At 31.8% G+C, this 6,016-nt stretch overlaps 1 protein-coding gene across 2 annotated transcripts in view; it reads right to left on the bottom strand.

The window, feature by feature from the left end:
* Positions 1-5,989, bottom strand: part of LOC117111223 — a 36,161-nt gene extending 30,172 nt beyond the window's left edge. For both annotated transcript variants that reach the window (XM_033254118.1, XM_033254117.1), the window contains exon 1: positions 5,855-5,989. The gene's annotated coding sequence lies outside the window, so the exon portion shown is untranslated. The remainder of the gene's footprint in view (positions 1-5,854) is intronic.
* Between the last annotated feature and the right edge of the window lie 27 nt (positions 5,990-6,016).

The raw sequence follows: 6,016 nt of genomic DNA on the forward strand, positions 1-6,016 counted from the left end.
TAGCTAACGCCACTGAGCTAACGCCAGTGATGCTTGAATGATTTGACCTCATTTCAAGAGATTGACCAATCACGATTGCAATATATTAGCTACTTTGGTCTCTTTTCTGTGCTCTCTATAAATGAAATTGTAAAGGGGTTCCTTTTCTATTGCATTTTACTTAGTTATAATGTATATGATTTATTGATTGTGTTTTGTAAGATATTTTAACCATTTAGACTGTCTATTAAAACATGCAACATCAACAATGCTAGCTGAAAAATCAAAAGTAAAATTGTTCATGTAAAATACAATAATCATATAGGCCTAGGTTCACTTCGAACAATTCACAGATTTAAAAGTATTCATGATGCACTGTTAATTTTACTACTGTTAACACGTACATTATTTATAACTGAAAACTATTCCACACCAGATAGGCCAGTATTACTGCTAGTGTAACGAACGCCGTTTGTGTGAACACTTTGGAATTTTAATCCGTGGATTAGCTTACGCCTGGCTTAAGCCACGCCAGTCTTACGCCGTGTGTGTGAACATAGCCAAAGTGTTCACACAAACGGCGTTCGTTAAACTAGCAGTAATATAGGCCTATGTGGAGTGGAATAGTTATAATGTACGGTACGTGTTAACAGTAGTAAAATTAACAGTGCATCATGAAAACTTTTAAATCTGTGAATTGTTCGAATTGAACTTATATGATTATTGTATTTTAAATGAACAATTTTACTTTTGATTTTTCAGCTAGCATTGTTGATGTTGCATGATTTAATAGACAGTCTAATTAGACTATTATGCCTATAGTAGTTGCCTCAGGCTCCAGCAGCCATAAATATCATGCTTTTTATCAAATTTGTAAATAAGAATGACGTTTTACCCAACCAGACGTGATGTCTTACTGAATACTCATCTCTCAAAAGACTTGTGAAACCACCTCCCCAAAATTGGGAAACAAATGTGATTCGGGTGACGATCGAACCCACAATCTCCAAATAACTAGTCTGGTATCATAACCACTAGACTACAAAGCTTGCATTGGTGGCTAGGTTTAAATTCTATCCTAAGTAGCAGTGGGTAAGTCTCTGGTGAGTATTCAAAACCAGTGGCGTAACAAGAGGCTTAATGGCCTGGCAATGTTTCATCGGACTCTAACCTGGGGATGGAAGAGGGTGGTGGTCAGGAGGTAGGGGATTTTGACGTTTAAAATGTATTTTGATATTTTTTACACGTAATAATAATAAATGATAATTTATTTTTACAGCGCCAATAAACAATAAATCATTCTCACAACGCTTTACAGAATGCTATTACGTTACCGGTACTGTTTTTACTAAGTGTTTTAAAAAACATATCTTGAAAATATTTATCATCAATTCTAATAATCTCCAAATCATCTAACACTGTAAAAACGCGGTAGAGCTCTGCTGTGATTGATCAACATACTATCTGCTTTTACTGCATAATCATATCTTCTTCTGAAGCAGTATCGGATATTTTTGATTCATTAAAAGGTATTTTTAAATGTTGTTTTTAGGTAGTGCTGTATGGCCAACGTACTCTATTGTTCTTGACGTGAGAATACCATGCACAACAAATTGTTTTGAAAGGCTTACTTTCTAAAGACCTAAAATCTATGTATGCTTTAGTCTGATAATTTTAAAAACTGATATTAAGATATTTCTGTTTTATCGGGAGAACTGTTTCGTAATAAATTTAATTTATTACGAATGAATTCATTAAAAGGTATTTTAATTGTTGTTTTTGTAAAGTAGCGCAGTTTGGCTAACCATGGGCCAACGTACTCTACGGTATTGTTCTTGACGTGAGAATACGATGCACAACCAATTGGTTTTAAAAGGCATGTCTTCTAATGAACTGAAATCTATGTATGTTTTAGCCTGATGATTTTAAAAACAGTTATTATTAAGATATTTCTGTATTGTCTGGAGAGCTGTTTCGTAATACAGACAATTTCGATTTGCGTCATTGCAAGCAAGGGAATCTAGCGGTCAACCAATTGTTGTCCCTTTTTATCTTTCTCAACAATCACGCATACTTTGAATTCCCACAAATTTGTTTTCAAAAGTTTATTTACTCAAATATGTTTTTTGCCAGGATACAACACATTTTGAAAATGCTTTGAACTCCTATTTATAAAGGAAGAGCAACGTATTTGTTTGATTTGAAAAATCTATACATTTTTTTATCGACAGGTGATCAGTAGGCCTACTATTGACACATTTTATGAGTAAATAAAACTACTTCCAGATATTTTTCAATTATAGCATGTATTTGATCATTTGATACGAAAGCTTATGTTTACGTCTGTTTGTGTATCTCAAGGTTAAAAAGGATTGTCACACTAACGATTGTGTGAAAACCAAGCTTTATTTAGTAGGGTCTATGAATATAATCATTGCCATGGCAGCAGCATTAACTTAAGAACAAATCGATTGAAGATTAAGTAGGAAAGTCAATATACATATTTTTAAATAAATTATTAATCACAAAAATTATTCTCGTTGATAGGTTTTATGGCAACTGGAAAACAATAAATCACCGGCTTGAAATCATCCGACATATGGTGATTGTTTGTAATCGTTAGAGGCTTTATTTATAGGTCTGTTTCGTCAATACGATTTCGATTAATTAATAGATTGATTGATTGATTGATTTTATTTTTATTTTTTTAAATTTGTTATTTATATATTGAGCCATTGATTAATTGATTGATTCATTAATTCATTAGTTCGTTCGTTCATTCATTTATTCATTTATCTATTTCGGCATATACACATAGGCCTATTCATACACAAAGGGCAGGCAGAAGTTGAAAATATTGTATTAAAATTACACACAGCTTAAAGTCCAATTAAAATTATGCTTTTTAAGCTGCTGATTATTGAAGTATTACATATGTTTAACAAATGAGTGGTAATAAAATATTTAATTTTTGGTTTATAAATATTAAAAATGACGGTTAAGAATATTAGTATAAGCCCCGTCCACTGGAGATGTTCACTGAAGTGTGAGTAGAGCTGATGACGTAGACTCGGTATAACAATCACAGCCATCCTGTTTATGTAAAACTATCGTTTTATGTGTTTTGTTTCATACAACCAAACTGAGCCTGTGAATTTCAGAAAATGTTTATCTCCTAAATTTCGTAGGGATTTTCTTGATCTTAAGTTTCTTTATAATATCATTCATAGTAATCTCGATTGTAATCTTATTTCAAGTTTCTTTATTAATGTCCCATCTCGTGCGTTAAGAAGTAAACCCACATTTTATGTTCCTTTTGGGAGGGTTAATGCCATCCAAAGTGGTTTATTTTGTAGATTAAGTAAATTATATAATTCCCTTTTAGTTCAAGAAAATAATCTTGATATATTTTCTTATTCGTTTAATCAGTTTAGGCATAAAGTTTTAAGTGTACTGTAATTGATCATTTTATGATCTTTTTTTCCTTGATGTTTCTTCCTGTTTTCAATTTGTTGTTTTGTATTTTTTGTATTTGCATTCTTGTTTAATAACCCTCCTTTTATTGGCGAATTTATTTTGCTGTTGGTTGTGGTTTTAAAGAAATAAATAAATAAAAAATAAACATCGTATAGCGCGACATATGAAAGAGGTTCAGTTAGGAAGTACTGATCTAAAGAAGGAAGCAAAGAAATGGAGCAGCTTTATCAATTTGAGCCACTAGAAAGTGAATTTAAAGAAGAAAAATTGAAGACCAGGCTTTGTTAGAAAAACAAAAATATTAAAATATTAATTTCAAAAAACACGTTAAATAACATCAAACAATAAATACAGTAAAACTTCTATCCATTACTCTATTAGTAACCCTTTATAATAGTAACCCACCCTAGACATTTATCTATAAGCAATCCACTATTCTAATAATATAACCCATGGGGTTACTTTTAGAATCACCAAAACTATAGACAAAATGACATTTTAATCAACATATTTATCACGATCTATTCCTTAAAATAAACATTTATTCTTCACAATGTGATTGTGCCATTGATGATATTTTTTTTTAAAATTTGCTCCTTGGTGGTTTTAAGTTTATAAATAAAATTAAATCAACAAAGTTGTTTTACTCGTATTGTACTTATGTAGTTTATTTCAATGATTTATTGACGCGAAAAGCTGGGGTGGGTGGAGTTTTACTATTTTCAAGGGCCTACATTAAGGTTATCAATAGTAACCCAGTTCTCTTATAACGCATACTCTAATAACTCACCCTAAAAAACCAATCAAGGATATGAACCCAGGATTACTATAGGAAATCAAAAAACAGCATTCATTTCAGTCGATTGTAAGTACAATACTGCACAGTAACAGCCAATCAAATCTCATTAATACATACAGGTTTATTTACTTAGTTACTTAGTTTTAACTATTATTATTATATTTATATTACTATGCTTATTTAAAATTTTGACTATAGTGGGTACACAGGTGACTTTCTGTATCTCTAAAATTTAATAATTTCAAGCAACTGATTAGGCCTAGATCTCAAGGATCTCAAATACGTGGGCGCATAATTCTGAATTGTCAGATTTCAAAAACTATTGCCGAAAACAAGTGTATTTCATCGAGTAACGGAATAGCAATAATAAGAAGTGCCCTTTTTTGGCCTTTTCAATTGACAAGCTTGACAGTTAAATTTAATGGATTTCTGAAACCCATAATTAGTGAATATTCTATTTAAATTTCCATTTATGTTGTTGTTTTTATGCCCTGGTTTCTAAAATAATTTGCAGGATCGGCGGATGTTTAATCTTGTTGAAGACTGGTAATAGAACTTGTCATGTCTTCCTTGCTTTGTGATGGTATAACTGTGTGCGAGGTAGCGTTTCCTGAATTGGTATTTTTTTCCACAAAGTTTTTTTTTTCTCATATTGACCTTGATTCTCATTGTTGCTTCTCGTCGTTTACGACTAACCAATTATCGCTACCTGCTCGGGCGTCCATACAACAGCAACAACTCCCAAACCAAATATGAAGTTACAGGTATAATCGTAACAAAAACACAGTAATTTTTTTTATCAGTCATACAAAGGTTGCTAAACTTAAATAGTTTGGCACACAATCTGTATTTTCTGTGTAATTTCACAATCTTGTATCCATTAAATAACATGGATTTAGGCTTATAGCCTAAAAACTCTTTACCAGTAAAATCTTGGGTCTGCTCATAATAAAAAGTCTATGATCAAGTTTTTATTTATAATCTGCATGTCATATTTAGCTGAACTAAGACTACCAATCTTTTGGCGTTCGTCTATTGGTTGGTAACAAATTTAATTCTAGACTCTGGGTGAGGGTCACCCCTATTTCGCATTGGCTAAGTGCTGTGTTGTGTCTTAAAAAGAAAATAAAATTTAGAAAATTTATAAATAACCAATTTATAAACCACCAATTTATAAAATAAATTTTATAAAATAAATTTTATAAATTGGTGGCTTTGTAGGTGCTATTTGGTAGGCCATACTTTTGCGTAGCTAGTTGAGAATGTAGCTTTACATCGACTGGTATAAATTAGAGATACGAAAATTATGAAGTGTTAACAGCTTCAAACCATCTAACAGGTTCTAAAATTCCTAGCATACGACACAGGGGTCTATTGTATGTGTCAGAAATTACGTTTATTAATACCATGCAGTATTAGGCTTACAAAGCAGGCCCACGGTAGGTCTAGGGCCTAGTCATGTACGGAGCTAGAAAACCGCAATATAGTTATTTAATTTTTGTAAACTGTGCATTGTGTTGGCAAAGGGTCGTAACAGTTCACTAGGCTATCTACTTATGCTAGAAAATTATACATTTTTATAAGTATAGGTCAACAAACCTGGCAGTTGAAACTCCAAAGGCACAAGATTTAGTAAATTAATTATAGAAACATTTTCGCAGACGTCGTCACAAAGATTCAGGAGATCCTTCGTTATGAATTAAAGAAGTTAACGAAAATGATGTGAATAGGGAGACCTATGTTTTTAAATAATAATAATAT

This window comes from Anneissia japonica, unplaced genomic scaffold (genome assembly GCF_011630105.1).
Source record: "Anneissia japonica isolate Jap-2015-1 unplaced genomic scaffold, ASM1163010v1 scaffold288008_len1385354_cov213, whole genome shotgun sequence".
Lineage (NCBI taxonomy): Eukaryota > Metazoa > Echinodermata > Crinoidea > Comatulida > Comatulidae > Anneissia > Anneissia japonica.